General features: G+C 37.4%; 2 long non-coding RNA genes and 1 pseudogene across 2 annotated transcripts; 2 read left to right on the forward strand and 1 right to left on the reverse strand.

Annotated features, from left to right (window-relative positions):
• Nucleotides 1-9,411: 9,411 nt before the first annotated feature.
• LOC128318955 (uncharacterized) lies at nt 9,412-11,394 on the reverse strand. Its single transcript, XR_008302379.1, has 3 exons — nt 11,189-11,394; nt 10,391-10,530; nt 9,412-9,680 (listed from the first exon to the last, which is right to left on the reverse strand). It is a non-coding gene; the product is annotated as an uncharacterized LOC128318955 (long non-coding RNA).
• A 3,045-nt stretch (nt 11,395-14,439) lies between these two features.
• On the forward strand, nt 14,440-16,044 carry LOC128318792 (uncharacterized). The gene is made up of 3 exons (XR_008302226.1): nt 14,440-14,752; nt 15,759-15,812; nt 15,983-16,044. It is a non-coding gene; the product is annotated as an uncharacterized LOC128318792 (long non-coding RNA).
• Nucleotides 16,045-21,179: 5,135 nt separating this feature from the next.
• On the forward strand, nt 21,180-21,338 carry LOC113530232 (uncharacterized; annotated as a pseudogene).
• Nucleotides 21,339-21,669: the final 331 nt, after the last annotated feature.

The raw sequence follows: 21,669 nt of genomic DNA on the forward strand, positions 1-21,669 counted from the left end.
TTAGCAGAAGGCTAAAACAGAATTAATAAGCTCACTGATGAGTGCCAGTCAGGGTTTCTGAAAGATCGTCAGATTTCCAAAAACATCAGGCTTGGTAGAATATAAAGACCTATTCTTTTTTCTTTCTTTGTTTTATGGTTTTTAAAAAGCATTTGTAAGCATTAGTCATACATTTATATGGACAAGATTTGCTATATAAAGCTAGGTATTTGTAAAGGTTGGCTGATTTCAGATTCTATCAGGAAGAAATTCAATTGTTTGCAAGAGATCTCGGTCTCCAAGGAAGAGTTTTATTATCTAAAGCAACTTTATTGTGCCTCATCATTTTTCCCACATGCAGTGTCCTTATGCAGTAGGAAAGTTACCAGTCAAACATACTCATTACTCCTCTGGTCTCTTATTTATAAACACATCTACTCTCCTCAATGTTTGGAATAACAGACATCTGTCACATGAAAAATTTATTCTTTAAAAATTTGTGCAGGGGCAATATTTTGTTGGTAACACTCCAAATCCCTTCTTATATATAATATTGAAATTATCACTAAAGAATATATTACAGGATCAGAAGCTATTGCTAAAGAGAAACCTCAAAACCAGTATCAACATTTGATAACTGTAATACAGCTTCAACAATGGAATTAATATTAGTGAAAAAGATTTACTAATAGAGTTATTAGAGACCTGTATATCCCAAGATATATACCTGTAGTGCTGTCTCAGTGGGCATCGAAAGTGACTGGAACAAGGTATGGATCCTCTGTAATGAATATGTAGCAAGTAACACTGTCACAGAAGTCACATCCATAATCCTTCACAAATGTTACCCCTGCAACAGTATTGTCTTAAAACACAATCTACAGGTGGAGGATATATGTAACTTCTGTGGTGAAAACAATGAATGTATTGAAAACACTTTCTCCAACTGTATTCATTCTAGGATGTTTTGGAAGGATATAATGAAGATATTGGACAAAAAAATTACTGAATGCAATAAGGAAACATACTCTATATGTAACCTGTTCATTTTTCTTGGTAAATATTTTATTCATTATATTAAATTTACAAATAGAATTCCAAATCACAACTTGACAAGTCACAACAAAGATCACAACAAAGATGATTTACTTTACACCACCTTAATTCAATATATGTATTGTGAAAAAGGAGAGTCAAAATATTACCCTTTCTAGTTAAATCGTAACTGTTACAGGACGGAGGTCTGCTATGAGCTTTTTTATTTCAACAGACAGTATATTCCAGATTTCTCTGATTTGGACAAACTTTTAAATAATGCCCTAAAAGGTGTCCAGCCAGGTAGCACTTGTATCACTTGGACCCCAGAAATAGATGAGTCACTCTGCTTAAATCTGCCCTGATTTCCTCTCAAGCTCTGAAACACTAGGATATGTCTAAGCCTTTTCACATTTGGTCACACATGGACAAATCCAATCCCAAATCCCAAATTGAAGGGAACAGTGCTTATGATGTTATTGGTTATTTTTCAGCTCTCATACCTGCTCCTATGAAGGAACAACTGCCATGCTTATTGGCCATGGACTGTACTGAATGGGCCCTCTAAGCTGTGGGTCCTACTGTGGGAAATAATTGTGTTTCTCCATGCACCTCACAGATTCCTCCACCTACTCAATAACACTGACCTCAAGTGCATTTCCCACCATTGCATAACTGGGAAGCTTATCTCATCTCTCCTCAACTCAATGCTGTGGCTGACAGTGAGACAATCCCTGCTATGAATCTTGACATTCAAGGTACCCCAAGATACCTGATACAGAGTGACCCACAATTCTTTGCTTACTGAGCTAGAACCTGGTAGAACTTGATACCTTTTGCAAATTAAACTTATTCCTAATGCTATAAACACCTTTATATTTGAAATTTATTTTTCAGGTTTCTGGCTGGGCACACAATTTGCTGCCTGTTAGAGTCTGTGATGTGATTTTTAAACTAATAGGTTTTGAGTGTTTCTTTCCTTCTATGTCTCTACCTTGTTAATATATGATGTGTGATGCCTGGTTGGTTTAACCCTCACTTGATTAAACCTCTGCTAAAACTGCATCCATGTGATAAAGGCAAACAGATGAAGTGCTGTTTAGGCGGTGGTGTTTGTAACATCATGCTTTAGGGCTGCTTTACTTCAGCCAGAACTGGGGCAGAACTGAGGCATTTATAATTTATAATCATGTATAATATCAAATACCTAATCACAAATACCATACAAATTGATTTTTGTGCAAAACCTTCTGGTGGCTGCTAGTAGTTTTCATTCTAGAAGAATGAAAAGGAAGGTCACCTTTCAGCACAACAATGACCCAAATCATACATCCATATCAACAAAGGAACGGCTTACCCGAAAGAAGATCGGTGTTTTGAATGGCCGAGCCGGAGCCCAGACCTGAATCCAGCTAAAACTCTGTGGGGTGACCTGAAATGGGCTGTGCACAGGAGATACCTTTATAATCTGATGGGCCAATTTGATGACTGTTTTTGCAAGAATGAGAAAATATTGCCAAGTCAAGATGAGGCATGCTGATAGACTTTTAGCCAAAAAGACTGAATGGTGTAATAAAATCAAAAGCTGCTTCAACAATGTACTAGTTTAGGGTTGTGTATACTTATGCAACCAGGTTGTTGTAAGTTTTTTATTTTTCCTCTTTTTCCCTAAAATGTTTCTGATTGTTTTTCACTTAATTTTTATATGTTGTAATTTCACATTGAGGGTTGACATGATTTATCTTGCTTTAATTTTTTTTACATCACAAAAATCTGCAATTTTAACAGGAGTTTGTAGACTTTTTATATGTATTGTATGCATTTGTTTGAAAAATCATATGCTCCTGAAGCCCGAGCACCTTGAAAGTAGCTAAAACGTGCTTTAAATACCTAAAGCGTACACTGATGTACACAGATGTTAAAAAACATATGTGTAAATGAGTGTCTGTAAACAAACATAATATTATGAAAGTATTGAAAGATATTATGAAAGTATTGAAAAACTGGATAATGAAATCAACAGAGCAGTGAAAAAAACTGGAAACTATAACCCTATGAAAAAAAAAAAACGCATCCTGACCCAAAAAACTTGTGCTAATGGAAACTTAGCATATATGCTCATTATGAATCTTGATGATCTGTTAATGTACCACAGACAAAAATATGCGCCTAATTCTACTTGTATTCATGCAGGCTTTTGCACAATGTATGTATATATGGACATTATTGAATATCAGAGGGTTGGTGACAGCTTTGTCCCTTTACTGAGATGCGTACATATAACGGGGGGAAACAACAAAGTCGTCACTATTACTTATGATAAGCCACATTATGTACCTCTCACCAAGAACCAAAGTACTGATATAGTAATCGAAGTCAAATTGGATCAGAGCAAGCATATGCCTTTTAGTTATGTGAAATTTATAGCTAAACTACACTTCAGACCTGCTATTCACTCCATCTGTAAAAATGATAGATGTGTAGTTGATCCGCAGTCCTGTGTGGATCAATGGCCTTCCAGGTTTTCATGGAGCCCCACTAGGTCTAGGAGGTCTCTTCAAGGATTTTTTTTAGAATGGCAGTTCCGTTCATCAAAAGGAGGTTTGCTATTGCAAAATCTCATTCACAAACAGCGGCCAAAAGTATTGTAAACAACATAGTAAGCAATATTATGACCAAGACACAAACTCAGACTCAAGACAGATCAGGTCTTGCATTGATTGCACATTGCCTGGGCTTCGACACATGATTCCAAATAAAAGATGTAAGGTAACTAAAATCAAGACCAAGCAGAGAGGCAAAAGACTGAAAAAGACCAAGCAGAGAGGCAACAAGCATCCTCCCATCTCTCACAAAAAAAGCAGCTGAACATTTTCTAACATCATGGCTTTCTCATGCAGTCTATCCTCAGAGTATACTAAGTCAGAATTGGATATTTTCACATTACATTATACACAAATGAGTATCAAAAAGTACACTTATGTTGAAATACCTCCACTTTCGGCTCTGATGGACAAATGGGCCCTTGGAAATGGTGAGGATTACCTCCACTTGAACAACACTTTTTTACATCTAGCCTGTAAAAAATGATGTTTATAACATAGCTCATGATGGTGGTTGTTAACTATCCTATAGCAGCACCCACCAGACTATGAACTCTCTCCTCCCTCAATAATTTTTTTTTGACAAAAACAGTTGCAAAATAAAATTTAATCCTGTACAAGTTAAAAATTTTACTTCACTTTGCTGCAGGTAACACTGTGTGTTTTTCTGTGTTACAGAGCTAAAGGTTATTCGTTTAACCATATTATGTCTATGTATAGCAAATTTTTAAATAGAAATGACAATGTGGTTGTTTCTTTGGTTAAAAAAAAAGTACCTTAGAGTAAATAAAAAGCAATCACTTGTTTACAGTGTTTTAACTCTCTAGATATGTTTCAATTACATGTGTAGTGGAATATTAAATTACAATGCTTCACAAGAAAATTGTTGATGCAATATTATTTTATTGAAAGAAATGTTAACAAAATACAACAAAACAACTCATCAGTCATCAAACCAGACAGAACGGCTAGGAGTAGGAGATTTAAAAATGTTTGCTTTTGCTTTGCTTTTAGGGGTGAAGAAGGGGAAACAAGCTGAGAGGGGGGTGTCTGAGGATCCGGATCTTTAGATTTTTTTTTATGTCGGATATTTTGCGTCGGACACCATTAGGTATTGTTGAAAAAGGTATATTTAGGCTAGCTACAGTCTGTAATAATTCTTTCCATCCTAAAGGTCTCTGATCATCAGATGCTTTATGAGGGGCTGTGAGATTCTTAAGAAAATCCACCATGTGAGATCCTTTGATAGTGTTTCCTTTAAAAATAAATTCACCATTATCGTTCCATGAAGCAACTTCACCAGATTTAATTTTTTCCATAATGTACGAAGCATTTCTTTTGTTCCTCGCAGAAACGTTAGCTAGCACCTCTTGCACGATTTCCTCTTTGGGAGGTTGTGGACCTTCTGTCACTCATGCTTCTGTTTTGCTTTCTGGTATTTTATGTAGAGACAGGGTCAGCTGAGCGGTTTCCTGATCTCCTAGTTTAACCAAGTTTTAAAATCATTTGCAAGGCAGATGCATAGACTTTCACCTTCTCATAATCATTCAGATCAGTCCTTAACAAAATCCATTGTAAGGCCTCTTCTAAGTTGTTTACAACAGTCTTTAGTTCTCTGTGGTGATGTTTCTAAGTTTATCAAACTGATGTTGAGGGACTAAATACATTTTCTCTGCCGTCTCCATGTTAATCGTTACAGGATGCAATTAAGCCGCTTATAAAAGGAATGGCTACACTGAGCAAAGGCAGAAGAACTCCAGATTGATTAATAGCTTTCCTTTTGGTTTCTACAGATGCTCTTTTATCCGCAAAGAGATTGATCCACAAACATGCTACTTCTGGCTGATTCTCTATGGCTTAGGATAGAGACAATGTCTTTAACAACATCTTGTCTCCCAGTTTTACTGTTTTCCAAAGTGTCTCCCTTATCAAAACTAATTGGGACTAATTTAATAATCAAAAATTCGATACGAATATTAAATCATATAAGAAAACATCTTAAATCGCCTGACGTCTCTCTCCACACACCCATCGCTAATAACCATTTGTTTAAACCATCTCAGCTAGACTTGGGTTTTTCCGAGTATAAAAGCAAAGGTTTGATATCTATCGGGGACCTTTATGTAGATGGCAAATTTGCATCTTTTAATCAATTGCAATGAGTATTTAATCTCCCAAGTAATGCACATGGCATGCCTAAGCCCTATACAGTAAACGGTGCAGTTAGCAAAAAAGAAGTAATAGAGTAAAACAGTTAAAACCATAAAACTTTATTAAAACTGTTTTAATTTAAAGAGAAAAACTGTTAAGCTGGGCAAAATTAGAAAACTACTGAACACACAACTATTGAACTGAATATTACAACAAAACATAAAACAAGCCCAGAACAGGAAACTCTACCAAGTATATGATAAGTTTGTTGAGTCTTTTCCCCGCAGCTCAGTGACCTTTTGATTAATGGCTATCCCTAGTTGGCTCCTGGTGGTTCCGGGAAATTTCTGGATCACTGCATCTGTAAAATGACAAAGAAATACATTTTAGTTTTATAACATTTATTTAAGGACATCCAAATTATAATCACCTAAAACACACTAAATTAACACAGGACATACTTTGTTAGGTAGATAAACTGAACGTTTCTGAAATTTAGGCATTATTCAGAACCAGGTGTAAAGTGTCATCACACTGATACACCAAGATTAAACTGCTAAATTCTGATGGTTTTACTGTCAAATTTGGTTTAACACAATTGTAAAGATAAATGAGCCCAATTAACCAAGTAATATACATACTCATTATTGCATCAATTTTTGTTCTGTCCAAGGCCACTTTTGTTTCCTCAGGGCTTGCATTTTTGGACTTGCCACCTAAGAAAGAGCAACATAATGGAGATTAGAACGAAATCAGAATTAACTACACTCCACTAACTACTCAACCATACATTAAAATTTTCAACCTAATCCTTGGATAGCCTGCTTCAGTAAAATCGGTAAAGTGTAAATAGTCAAACTCAAATTATTTATGAAGCATGAGTGTACATATATCTGTAAATATGCCAGAATTAATATACTAGGGTAATTTTGTTTTTTGATTTTTATAAATGTATATGATATTGACTGGTGATAAGAATTATGAAATATCTATGGTATCAAAGATTTTAATATCATAAAAAACGTATTAAAAGAAAAAAAAAACGATATATATCGTTATCATAATATAAAATTACTTATATCATGATATAAGATTTTGGTCATATCGCCCACCCCTACTATGACCAATTACATACCTCTGAGATTGCTCTTTAGAAGTGTCTCAACATCAAATACTCCAAGGAGAAGCATCCGTGCCATGGTAGTGGGGCTGTTTGCATGGCTAGCTGACCAGAACACATTTTTTGGCACACAAACTCCTGAGCCCGAGTGAATTTCAAGCTGTGGGGAGAGGACAAGCATGCATTATTATTAAAGTGATATTAATAAATAAAACAAAACGTTTTTAGGGGGCCTGATACAATTTAGCGTTGCATTACATACTTTCTATACTATTACTACTACTACTTCTACTATTATTACTAAATAATAATAATAATGTTTTATTTATATAGTTCCTTTCAAGGACCTAAGGATATTTTATAAGGCAAGATATCAAGACATTGCAGATCATACAGAAATGACAATTAACATATGACAAATAATAACCAATAAACATACAAAGGTTGAAGCATAAAGGGGGAAATGTTTACAAAACAAAATGAAGGTGTGTTTTAATTTGTGTCTCTAAGCTTAATGTACACTGTGCGATTTTGGCCAAGATTTGGCTGTCTCAGACAAATTTAAAAAATCCTAAACAATTGTACTTGGTTAACTTTGTGTCAAATAAACAGTTTCTTCTAAAAGGAATTTCAGTGCTGTCTCAAAATATTATTTTCTTGTTTTCTTTCCTTGAGTTTTCAACCTAACCAGTCACGATAGCGATGTGCAATGTCAAAGAATTTTATTTTAGAAATGGTCTCTATTTGTCTGAGATGTTGCAACAGAAAGCCTTGTGTAGCTATGAAAATGATGTGGTATGGATCAGAAGTTTCCTTCATATGTTAAGAATCAAATACAGATAATTAAAGCATGAAAACATAGCCAGATTAGAATGTTTCAAGGATTACTATATTAAATATGGCTGGGTATTGACACAAATTTCACAATTTAATTCGATTTCCGATTCGATTCAATAGTGATTATTTTGGATATATATAAGGTACATGGCAAATTTTCTCAAGGAAAAAAATCTCTCAACTACTACTGTAAAATATAGGAGTCAGTTGGTACTACATTATTGTAATATTAAAGGTTAAAATTTACTGATTTGTATACAAACACTTAATTTATACACAAGGAGGTTTTTATAATATTAAAGTTACAATACTATCTTTACATAAGTATGTTTTCTTGAAATGTAAACCTTTATACAGTGCCTGTCATATAAAAACATTTATATCATACATTAATCATCAATCATCAATCATACATTAAATATTGAAGAACAAGAAAATTACAATGAATGTGTGATATGTTGCATATATTTAACAAAATGCTCCTCTCCAGAGTTCGGCGGTCTAGTGGTTAGGCCACAGCACTCTCACCGCTGCGGCTCGGGTTTGTTTCCCGGCCAGGAAACCGACCCCAGCCACTGGGGTTGTATGCAACAGTGTGCTCTCAGTGCTGGTCCCAAGCCCAGATGAAATTGGGGAGGGGTGACAGGAAGGGTATCTGGTGTAAAAACTGAACCAAATCAAATATGTGGACCAATGATCTGCTGTGGTGACCCCCAATAGGAGCTGCTGAAAGAGGAACAGCAACTCCTCTCCAGAGTTCTCTTTTCTAGCTGAATAAGCGAGTTTATGGTCATTAAATATGGTTTTAATAAGGGAAATGTGACATCTTGCTGAAGCTGTTGTTGGCGTCTTTGAAGCATGGTTAAAGAACTGATTGACCAATTACATGAGCCAGGATTCATTTCAGTAAATTGTACTGTATTTATTTACATACCTTCTGGTATTCAATTCATGTTTATATCACACTTTTGCCTGTAACTGGTATAGAAGAGATGATGTGTGATGCGTGGCATGCTCATTTGTGCTCGCTTCACTATGATATTGCCTGCAAGGCGCACCGCGCGATCTGTCACCGCAAAAGTGCTAAAACGGTATTTATTATTTGCATTTCATAATAAGACAGACAGAGTTTCAAATCTGAGAATTTGTTTCATACTAAAAGTAACAAAGCACAAAGCTTACTGCAATTTAATAAATGAGAGGTGCACTGCAATGTTGTTCATTCATCAGCTGTAAACAGGCTAGAGTAATTGATTCTAGAGAAATACGAATCGATATTGTTTTGTAAAAATGAGAATTGATTAAAATAGTGACATTGATATTTTTTACCCAGCCCTAATATTAAACATTAATTGTGTACTCTGAATAAGGTTTAAATATTTAACTTTTGGTTCACAGGTATGGTGAACAGATCCTTGGAGACCTTGCTGTTACTACAATAGTGGTTAGGCAAACAGCGTACTCACAGTTTCCTGTATGGTGGAAGGTGATGCCAGTTGTTTCTGTGGGCTCTGCTCCTTCGCTTCAAGCCATTCCCCCAGCTTGCACATTGTACTGAGGAGTTTTGGCATTTCTAGGGAGCAAAACAGTTCAAAGATTGAGATTTTAAAGAAGGGCAAACCTATAAATATAAATATAAATAAATATTTGGAATTATTTTAATAAACACTTACGACTTACAACATTTGTTTTTAGATTCTCTAATTCCATTTTGAGGGCTTCAATTTCTGCCTTTAATTGTGCTATGATGTCTGGCAAAGGAGGATCAGAAGAAGGTGAGGTAGGTGGAGGTGAAGCAGACGATGATGAGGCAGGTGAAGGTAGACAGTTAGGCAGCAGTGGTGAGGCAGAAGATGGTGACGTAGGTAAAGGTGGAACAACTGAAGTTGTAGCTGAAGGGAATCGAGGTCCATGGTGTAACGCTCCCTGTCCAAATTTCCATCACTAGTTTGCCTCTTTATAAAACATGACAAAAAATATTAGGACATAAGACAAAACATTAAAAACAAAGTGATAATATCACGCTCTCTCTGAATTTATCTGCCTCCATTCCCAATAACTACATGGGATCAGCTGCTCTTCAAAACCAAGAAAAGAATAAGCAATTTCAAGCTGTCTAATTATTCACCTTTATCTGAGGAATTACAGACTGAACCAGACAGCATACAGGGAAGCAGACCACAACAGCTTCAGCCATATTTGTTGAATGATGAGATTTCTTTAGCAGAAAATGAAGATTGGCTTACCCAAAATAGTAAGCTCAGAAATAATAGCAGAGTGGATAATAGCTGATGGCATTAAAACAGGTAAACAGGTATGTAGACTTGTACATAAACTTTATTTTTTTAAGTAAAAACAGGCAGAGCAACATAAACAACTCTGACAGACTGCTTGTACTTGGCTGAGAGAAATGACTAATCCTGTCAAGATCTAGGGAAAATTGTAGATTATAAGGTACTCCTAACTTTGGATGATTCATTTTAAGTATTTAATTTCTAAATTTAGGAATTCATTTGCAAAGTTACAAGTAATAATGATTTTTTTTAATTTTATCTTTAAGCAACAACTTTATAGTGGGCAGCCAATTTTTTACATTTGCAATGCAGATGCTAGTTTTGGGTCTCAATAAAAATATATATATATATGAAAGAAAAAAAAGTGTCACCTTTTTGGGGCTAGATGGTCCATCATTACTGGTCTCCTCTTCAACAAACTTAGGGTTTGGCCTGCATTTTCTTTTGCTCAGACGGTTTGGACTGGACTGACGTTGTGTCCTCATTAGTTTTTCTAGGGTGCACTGTCTCTCTGTGGGAAAAAGGTTTGCATTGTAGAAACTAAAACAAAAGATACAACTAAGGCTATGACAATGACAACAACATAGGCTGACCATATTTTTTAAACCCTTATTGTAGTGGACAGTCATGCACATGTAAGTGCTCCTGCACCCACAGTAAGTATGTCAAGTATGATGGGGGACAGTGTTCAAAATATTAGCACACGCACTGGCAGGGTATCCCGCAAGATATTCTTACTTTACTTGAGTATTATTGTATTAGTTCTAGACCACGAATATATTTAGGCACATACTGTATTTTTTTCCTCCACTTCGTGTGTGTGACAGCTAAAAGCTTACTTTTTTAAGATATTATTCTCACATAAACATTTAGCTAAAGATCTTAGAATGATGCACTGCAGTGTAATAATCTACTCGTAGTTAGCTCTTAAACATGAACATGAAAATGAGAACATGAAAATGCACCGCACACAATAATGCAGTAATAATAGTAATATTAAAAATGTAACAGTTAAACACGGTGAATATCTGCACAATTCCCCGATCTGTACTAGCTTCAATCTGATCAGTAGCTTGGTATATAAATGGCTCATGCGGTCCAGCAATTATTTAAAATTTATTCTCCATGCAATATCATTGTGTGAATTATAATAAAAGTTCAGAAATTACCTGCAATTTTATGCACCGTTGCCTCGTACAAAGGCCATCCGCCTTTAGGTTTTTTCTTCAGTCCTCCTCTCCACTCAATTAAATATACAGATGTGTCATCCAGTCCGTCTAAGAAATCATTATTATCGAAGTTTTTTATGTGTGATGTTGGAACAATGCTCCAGCTTTCATTATCCGTTTCTTCTTTCCACTCGACAAGGGCGAACATGTTCATCATCCGTTGGTCTCTCTCCTGAATGCGCGTAATTTGGCGGTCTTTTGATTATGTTTGAATTTTGGCGCGAATAATAAAGACGCCTATTAGGCGATGACGCAACACTAGGAACTGAGGGTGGAACGCATCCTAAATGCACGACCTGAGATGCAGACTGAATGTGTTTCTATCATTCTGTATTATTTTATCTTATTTTATTTTATTATTATTTTTTTTTTATCTAAACACTTTAATCAATAATCAGTAAGGATTAAGCATAATGTGTTCATTATGTAAGTCTTGGTTTAGGTCACAGTAATGTAAATAACAATAATAATAATAATAATAATAATAATAATAATTAGAACCCTACAGTAAGTAGTTTGTAGTAATTTGATTAAAATTATTTAAAGTTAAGTTAGTTCTGTATTTTCATTGCATATGTTTATACGACGAAATTCTGTTGAAGCAAACCAATTTACAGCACATAAAAATACTTTAAAATACATTACATTAAAATACATTAAAAATCATTATTGCACAGTCTGTTATTACATTAAACCCTGTAGTTACAGCATTATCTACATACAGTGGATATAAAAAGTCTACACACCCCTGTTAAAATGCCAGGCTTCTGTGATGTAAAAAAATGAGATCAAGATAAATCATTTCAGAAATTTTCCCACCTTTAATGTGACCTATAACCTGTACAGCTCAATTGAAAAACAAACTGAAATCTTTTAGGTTGGGCGAGTAAAAATAAAAAAACAAAATAATGTGGTTGCATAAGTGTGCACACCCTTAAACTAATACTTTGTTGAAGCACCTTTTGATTTTATTACAGCACTCAGTCTCTTTGGGTTTGAGTCTATCAGCATGGCACATCTTGACTTGGCAATATTCGCCCACTCTTCATTACAAAAACGCTCCAAATCTGTCAGATTGCGAGGGCATCTCTTGTGCACGGCCCTCTTCAGATCACCCCATAGACTTTCAATCGGATTCAGGGCTGGGCTCTGGCTGGGCCATTCAAAAACTTTAATCTTCTCGTGGTGAAGCCATTCTTTTGTTGATTTGGATGTATGCTTTGGGTCGTTGTCGTGCTGAAAGATGAAGTTCTTCTTCATCTTCAGCTTTCTAGCAGAAGCCTGAAGGTTTTGTGCCAATATTGACTGGTATTTGGAGGTAATTTCCTCCACCTTGACTAAGGCCCCAGTTCCAGCTGAAGAAAAACAGCCCCAAAGCATGATGCTGCCACCACCATGCTTCACCGTGGGTATGGTGCTCTTCTGGTGATGTGCAGTGTTCTTTTTGCGCCCAACATACTTTTTGAAATTATGGCCAAAAAGTTCAACCTTGGTTTCAACAGACCATAACACATTTTCCCACATGCTTTTGGGAGACTTCAAATGTGGTTTTGCAAAATTTCGCCATGCTTGGATGTTTTTCTTTGTAAGAAAAGGCTTCTGTCTTGCCACCCTACCCCATAGCCCAGACATATGCAGAATACGGGAGATTGCTGTCACATGTACTACACAGCCAGTACTTGCCAGAAATTCCTGCAGCTGCTTTAATGTTGCTTCAGGCCTCTTGGCAGCCTCCCTAATCAGTTTTCTTCTCGTCTTTTCATCAATTTTTCATCCAGTTCTTGGTAATGTCGCTGTTGCGCCACATTTTCTCCACTTGATGATGATGGTTACATGGTATATCTAATGCCTTGGAAATTCTTTTGGACCCTTCTCCTGACTGATACCTTTTAATAATCAGATCCCTCTGATGCTGTGGAAGCTCTCTGTGGACCATGGCTTTTGCTGTAAGATGCGACTAAGAAAATGTCAGGAAAAGCCTACTAGAACAGCTGAACTTTATTTGGGGTTAAACCACATTATTTTGTTTTTTTTATTTTTACTCGCCCCCCTATAAGATTTCAGTTTGTTTTTCAGATGTGTTGTACAGGTTATAGGTCAAAATAAAGGTGGAAAAAGTTCTGAAATGATTTATCTTGGTCTCATTTTTTTTTTACATCACCAGAAACCTGGCATTTTAACAGGGGTGTGTAGACTTTTTATATCCACTCTACATGTAATATCTGTATATTATGTGTGTGTTTGTGCATATGTGTATGTGTGTACATGTATGTGAGGGAAGCTGGATTGATAGAAGTAGCTATGGCTTCTGTAGCCTGTCCACAGCTCTGGGAAAAAAGCTGTTCCGTAACCTATTATTCTGTGTTCCTGGGGTCTACCTGAGGGGAGTGTTCTCAGTCTACCTGAGTGGAGGCTGACAGAAAGGGGTTTCCAGGATGAGAGTGATCCTGCTGAATGTTTGTGGCCTGTTTGAGAAGACATTCAGAATAGATGTCACGCAGATTTGAGAGGGGTGCCAATAATACTTTCATCTTCACAATCCTCTGCATATACAGTTTTGTCTGCAGCAGTGTAACCGCTAGGCAGCAGTTAGGATATTACAGGATATTACAGCAATTAGGATATTAGGATTTTTTTTTTTTTGAGAAAAAAAAAAAACAACCTCAAATAGCAAGTACATGCAATATTATCTAAAAGCCAAACAATGCAATGTAATGTTGTCCACTGATAAGGTTTTGTTTGAGATTAATACATTTCATTTCCCCCCAAATTAAAAGGAAGTTCATTATTGCATACAGTATATATACAATACAATGCTTTTTCTGATAAATGTAATTGCAACACAATGCTCTTTTTGTGCTTCAGTTATGCTAAGTATTTCCATATGCTGTATGTAGGCTAAATAATTGTATTATTGTATTGTCTTATATTATTTGACGGTATAAGAACAAATCTAAAAAATAGTAGCTAGTCCAAACTTGATGGGCGTAATTTATTATTGTATTGCACATATTTATGGTTTAAAATAAACAACAAAACACAGATTTTTTCTGGCGCAACTACCGTTGCTATAGACAATTCCATGGGTTGTTATGCCGTAAATACTGTAATTACGACAAGGCGTGAAGTTTGAACTTCGAGTTCGTTGCGCAAACCAATCGATGTATGCCATCAAAGTATCACGAGAGCGACTCGAAAGAATACGGAACAGTCTGCAATCGCGGTACTTCGATACCCGCGCAGCGCTACAGGCCAAACACACGTGTGTTGTTCTGTCATGATTGTCCGATGAATTTGAGCCTGGGCTTCGAAAGACCACAAGACGTCGGTTCGACACTGTTCACCTTCTGCTACTGTGTGCACCCAGATAGTACAAGAAGTATCTCTTGGAGAAAAAAGACATTCCACGAACTACACAGCATCGCTGGAGAAGGTTATAATGTTCAGTTTTATCAAGATTATACCCAGTGCGGATAGCAGAGGGACTCGATGGGTCTGTGGCAGGTGACTAGCTTAATATTTATAAATTTACATTCTCAGTATAAGAATTCTTTGAGAATTTTGCAGGAATGTATCACAATGGAATCATATTGCAAAATAACATTAATACAATTGTTTGAATAATTAGAACAGTGGTAAAGCTACGTTTTTTATTTCAGTACGTTCATGTTAATTGCAAGATAAACAGCAATGCAAGGTCGATGTCAGACACAGATCAGTAAAATGTTTATTAGATCCCACCTTAATCATTTAAGTGATTTTAATGTAGTGGCAATGAGTGGCTAAGCTTAAGTGATTAAGCTTTCAAGGTTTCATCCATGCATTTACTAATACAACACTTTTTTTTTTAAGTTGGGTTACCCAAAGCTTTCTAAGTTTTAAATGACAATAAAAGTCATAAAAGAACTGTGCATAATGATATTTGTACTTATTAAATAATAGTTTCAAAACTATGTATGAAAATATGGGTTTGTATTAACTTGTTAATTGAAATAAAAGGACAGTGCCTTCCCAGTCTGACCTAAGCAAAACCTAAATACCTATCTCCACCATTGTAATCTGCATTTCACTGTTGCACTTGTCCTAAACAAGCATGCCCAAAACACTTGTCGGATGAATGTATGTATGACTATAGATGGGTTTTCACAGGTTCACATTTATACACTTGTTCATGTTGGGTAGTTATTAACTTTGACACTGTTGAATGAAACCCCTCACTTCTAATGAATGTTTTCACACTTGAAGAGAATAGCTCAATGCACATACCTGAAAGCAAACACTTCACAGGTATCAATATGCTATTGTGTTAACTCATATGTCTAGTTGTTTGAAATTTGTTTCCAAACCTTTGATTTTTTTAATGCTCTATAGCCTCAATAAGCTTGACATTTAAACTTAACAATTACTCTGGGTGCCCAAATTTTTTCTCTTAGGAATTTATAGGAAATAATTTTTGTTGCATGTCTTGGGTATTACTTTAGTCACCATGTTATTTTTATTTGCCTTTCAGCAAGACTCAGCTTTGTTTGACATGCGTATCAAGCATGTGAGCGATACTGTGCAGGTATGGAGAATTTTAATTACAAATTACTCTCTAATGTGTAGTATGTTGTATGGTGTATCTGTCGTTAGTCATAAATGTTACAAAATATTGCTTGAAGTAAAATTATTTAGCACCCTAAATACTGCAATAGATTTTCTACAAAACAAAATATGTATCATATTGCAACACAGCAGAACCAGCCTTCAGAAGACCAGAATCCAGTTGTGATCATCAGCCCTGTAGAGACATCCAGTCAGGTGAGACAAACAATGAACACAACTGTTCTAAACAAATGATGTCCACTGAGTTTGATACTGGATTAAGTGCTTTCTAATGTTGGCTGTAGAGTGAGAGTGGGGCACAACCTAACACTTTTGATTTTGGCTCAATTACACAAAAAATATTTGAGTTTGATTAATATATCAGTAAGCACCGTGAAGCTGTGGGCGAAGAAGTGTAAAATACCCTGAGCTGGCTTCACAGGGCTTATTGTTTTTTCAAAACGGTTATTTCACATACATAGAAAGATTTCATAAAATAAAACACAAATAAAATGTAATGAATGATATCAATAAAAAATATTAGTGCTCCGCCAAACAAAGTAGTTCCTCAGAAACAGAAACAACAAAGCGGTTTCCAGAACCTACTGTTCTCACACAATTACACTGAAAGGAGTGCAAACATTACTGTACAACTTACCCCATGCCGTGGGTGAGATTAATTGTAACAGACAGGATATTCAGATATTTACCTGAGATGGATATTAAGCATCTGTCTATAATAGATATATATCCACATATTTATCCATCCATCTATATGTCATCTAAGCATCCTTCTAGTGTGGTTGGATACATGTTCAGATATGAGAGAAAGTGCAGCACAGTTATGACAAAAAAATCATAATTGTCAATTAATTCCCTTGATATTGTACTTATAGTATCATTTTGATTAATGGAATTTCCATGATTTTTGTTTCATTTTCGTTATACACTTGAAGGCTTGGTTGTAACACTGTGTTACTGTAACTAACTCAGCTGGTGGAAAATGTCTTTCAAGCCTAAAGCCGGGCACACATTTAACGACTAGCTAAAACATTCTAAGACTGTGCTCAACACACAGCGATTGTTTCCTTTGACTGAAGCAGATTTAAATACTTACACATGGAATTTGAACACCGACTGTATGGACTGAATGCAACTGGCTCTGACTTGACGCGTTTGATCAGGATCTGTCATAATTATCATTCATAATCAGCATTTACAATCATTAAGTGTGTGCCCGGCTTTAATAACAGTTGTTAGGAGTTTCTGATGTTTCAAAGTGATGCTATGTTTTAGATAACAACGCACTAATTAAGATAATATAAGGTTGGTTTTGGTGACTTAGGCCATGTTCACACTGTCAGTTTCTGGGATTTACAACTGTGTTTACATACAGGTGTGAGTCTCCAAATGTCTCATTCACACAGCAGCTTACAGTAGCGTCTCGAATACTGTCTTTATGAATGTGCAGCAAGAGTCAAGCCTGTATTCTGTTAATAGTAACCATAGCAACAATGACCAAAGTAATATTAAGGATGGTGACGCCCATAAAATTTAAAAGTCTTACAAGAGTGTAACAACTTGGATTTCTGAACTTTTTCTCAGAATATAACCCCCTTCCCACAGCTACATAGTAAGTGATCTGTAAATGTTGTTATTTATTCTTTTAATTATTTTTCTTTTCAGCTTTTTGCAGATGTTGATGAAAAACAAGATGATCTGGATGCACCTGACGGGTCCTTGCAGGTAAGGAGAATGCATGTTATGCATACAGTACATGTTTGTGTATGCATGAGTATACATGTATATATTTTTCCTAAAATTTGTAAAGTACTGTTGAAAAAACTTTATTTCATATTACCTTACGATTTCATATTACCTTAGCAATAAAGTTTTTTTTCTTTTAATGCTAGTGGAGAACCCAAGTTTACATAGATGCATCAGTGCAGTCAAGAGAAATGCGTTTAAATTATATGTTGGGTCCCTAGATTTTTTAATTATGATTATGTAAAAAAAAAAAAAAACAATATAAAAAGAAATCATTTTTATAAAAAATTGTGCAAATTCTAAAATGGGATTGAAATGAAATGTGGATTGTGTAGACTTGTTAAAAGTTCAAGCTGTTCAAACAACGAAAACAAAGAATTAATCAGGAAAACATAAGCATGTAAAATGTTTGTATGTATGTTATTTAGATAAAATGGCATTATATAAATTAAACATATATTGGTGACATATATGGTCATAACATACAATATTAGATAAAAAATAATCATATACATAGTATTAATATATGTCAATATACTGTTTTAATATGGACAATTTATATATGTTATAAACTTACATCAACATATAACCAGAGATATGTATATATGTGATAGCAATATATTGTCTTATATTTAGCATATATGACAGCATCACTTGCGATATAGGAACATATATGTCATATTACATTTCTGTATGGATATCTCTATAAGTGATAGGGAACTAGTAATCTGGCTCAGTGTAAGATGACTTGAGCAACCCCACCCCCACCCTGATAGGTTAGGTGGGTTAGCGCTAGGGCTAGGGCTAGGATTAGGGTTAGGGTTAGGGTTACAGTTAGGGGCAACCCCACCCCCACCCTGATATCTTTTATAGCTCCCACAGAGGAAAAAGAGCACAGTGCCATATGGTAAAAAAAAAAAGGTACAGATGTAATTTGTAAATTTTTCAGCTGTGCTTAGTGAGAAAGGAGGGAGAATAACAGGTTTTAATACAAACTATAACTCATTGCTTAAACACTGACTGACTGAGTGACTGAGTGAGTGGATGGGATTTGGACCGGAAGACAGAAATACCAGGTGCGCTTTCGGTCAGATCCGGCAGCTCCCGGTGGGGTTCTGCAGGAAATGTGGAGCAGTTGGGCACACAAAATCCTTTTGCGCTATCAGAAATTGCCATTTTTGCGGTTCACAGGAGCATGTGTCGGCGGGGTGCAACACCCCCAAAAAGTGCAGCCTGTGTGGAGGGGAGGACCACCTCTACAGAAACTGTTCTCTGAGGAAGAGAACCTTTGCTGACCTCTTCTTCTCTGATGACTTGCAGGGGAAAGGCGAGGAAGGCTCGGACACAAAGCTGGGGAAGATTGCCTCAGAAGCGGAGGGAAGTCAAAAGTCAGCCAGGATAGGAAAAGTGGATGAAAAGATGCAGTCAATGTCCTAAGATGGCTTTCCAGCCCTATTTGAAGAAAGACATGCAGAAAAGGCGGGAAACCAGTTGAAACAGAACAAAGAAGGGGAAAAAGTGGTGGAAGGAGGAAGGCAAAAGCAGGGGGCACCAGAGAGCAACAAGAGGAATGGAGAAGGAGGTATGGAAACGGTGGAGGAAGGATGGGGATGGGGCTCTCTCTGCTGTGGCAGAGGTGCCTGTGCGGGATCCTTCTGCCCATGTGGGCCTACACAAGGATGGTTCTCAGGCACAGCTTGAGGAGCTGGGTGAAGTAAGGGAGCAGATGGAGTGCGGCAATATCCCTTTCGACGGCTCAGCGGAGCCACCGGAATGGGTAACAGTTCCGGGGAAGCGGCCTTTCCCTAGGGAGGAGTTGGAGGTGGAGCCAGCGAGGAGAACCTGCCTCATGACAGCAAATCGATATGAGCTCCTAGAAGGTGTGGAGGAAATAGAGGACTGTGGGCTTTCCTCACCGGACACACTGCCCCTGTTTCCCCCTTCCCCCTTTCCAGGATGGGATGAGGAGGGGCTCAGGGTAACTATCGGGATGGGGAGGGGAGCTAGAGAGAGGGGTAAGCTGCCCCCAAGGGAATGAGATGTAAAAGTTCTTTTGCTCTGGTTGTTAATTGTATGGCTGTTTATGAGTTTGAATGTTTTTTTTAAAAAGTAGAGGATGAAGATTTGCACCTTAAATGTGAGGGGGCTAAGGAACCCCATAAAGAGGAGAGTTTTTTTCTGTCCTTAAGTTATGTGTCCTTCGATGTACTGTTTTTGCAGGATTGTCACCTGAAAGACAAGGGGGATGTGGAAGTTTTTAAAAAAAGACTGGGGGAAAGGGGTTTCTGAGTGGGGGGTGGGGAACGTGAAAGAAGATGGAGTAGGTATCTTGTTTAAGGGTTGGGATGTTATAAAAGAAGCTTCGGTGTGCATGGTGCCAGGGAGGGTCCTGTGTGTCGATTGCAGATGGCGGGGGGTCCCCCTTAGACTGATAAATGTCTATGCATCTTGTGCTGGGGGTGGAAGGGGGGAGTTCTTCGGGGCCTTGGAGCACGTCTGTTTCACCAACAGACTGGTACTCCTGGGTGGTGATTTCAATGTCTCCCTAGATAAAGTGGAGGTAACAGAAGGGAGTCTGGAGCTGCAGACCCTTTGCAGAGCATTCTACTTGGATGCCAGCAGAGTGGTGGGATCAAGTGTGCCAAGCTTCACATGGAGCAATTCCCGTGGAGCTCGGTCCAGGCTAGACTACTGTTTTTTTCCCAGAGGGCAGGAGGCGAGGGACTATGTAAATCACCCTATATGGGCCTCGGACCACAACATGGTTGGAGTTTCTGTGGCCCTGAGTGAGCAGAGCAGAGGCCGGAATTTTCGGTGGCTCAACATAGGCCTACTGCAGGATAATGCCTTTTGTGGGTCATACCGCACTGCCTTTAAAGGCTGGCAGGCCATGAGGGTGGGGTGGCCCACTTGGGGTGACTGGTGGGAGGGTGTGAAGGAGCGCACAGGTTTTTTTGTAGCGAATGGGCAAGGAGGAAAGCCCGGAGTGAACGAGAAGAGATCCAAGCTGCCTTGGAGGAGTTGCAGGTCCTAGGATCAAAACTTGCATCCGGGGAGTCTATGAATTGGGATGGGTTTGCAGAGCGGAAAGCCCAAATCTATCGTATTTTTTGAGAAACAGGCCAAAGCCTTTGCTATATTGGCTGGGGCACATGAGATGGTGGATGGGGAGCGCCCGTCCAGATATTTTTTCCAGGCAGTATGAGCAAGGCAGAAAAAGTCTCGAATTGAAAGCCTGCGGTATAGATGGAGGGTAGTGGGGACTACCACAGAAATGTTGAAGGCAGCTGTGGACTTCTGTGAGGCACTCTTTTGCAAGAGAGGCCAGGAAGAGGAAGAGCGAGATAGCTTTTTTTCTTCTTCTTTTCCTTGGGTGCATTTGTTTGTTGATTTTTCTCAGTGTTTTGTTATCTCGAAGTTGGGTGGAGGGATGGAGTGTGGCAGAGTGTTTTTATGGGGGGGTTTGATGCATTTGTAAATGTGGGGATTGATTTGTCTTGTTTTTGGGGGGTTGGCAATATTCAAGTGTTCTGGTTCAATTACTAAATACGTGAGCTTGAGGAAGTGGAACTGTATGTGCCTGTGTTTTCTAAATAAAAAAAAAATCTGTTCTTGTCTATTCAATATCTGATATGTTTTCTATTCGAGGACTCTATATTAAATGGATTTTGAGAGCTTGCTCCATCCACTCCACACATCAACCTGGTATTACAGTACCTCCAGGAATGATGCACCTTCTCAAAATGTTGAAAGAAAGAAGTTGTTTTTTTTCTCCTTCACAAAGACCTCAACCATAGAAGTGGCTAGAAAGAAGTAAGGGAAGCAACTCCAACCCCACAGACAGCTTTTGGATGGCTTAAACACTGACTGACTGACTGACTGAGTGGGTGGGTGATGGCTATCTCTATAAGTGATTGGGAACTAGTAATGTGGCTCAGAGTAAGGTGACTTGAGCAACCCCATCCCCATCCCCATCCTCAACCTCATCCTGATATCTTTTACAGCTCCTCCCACAGAAGAAAAAAGAGCACAGTGCTATATGGTACATAAAAAAAGGGACAGATGTAATT

This window comes from Pangasianodon hypophthalmus, chromosome 9 (assembly GCF_027358585.1).
Source record: "Pangasianodon hypophthalmus isolate fPanHyp1 chromosome 9, fPanHyp1.pri, whole genome shotgun sequence".
In the NCBI taxonomy this organism is placed as follows: Eukaryota; Metazoa; Chordata; class Actinopteri; order Siluriformes; family Pangasiidae; genus Pangasianodon; species Pangasianodon hypophthalmus.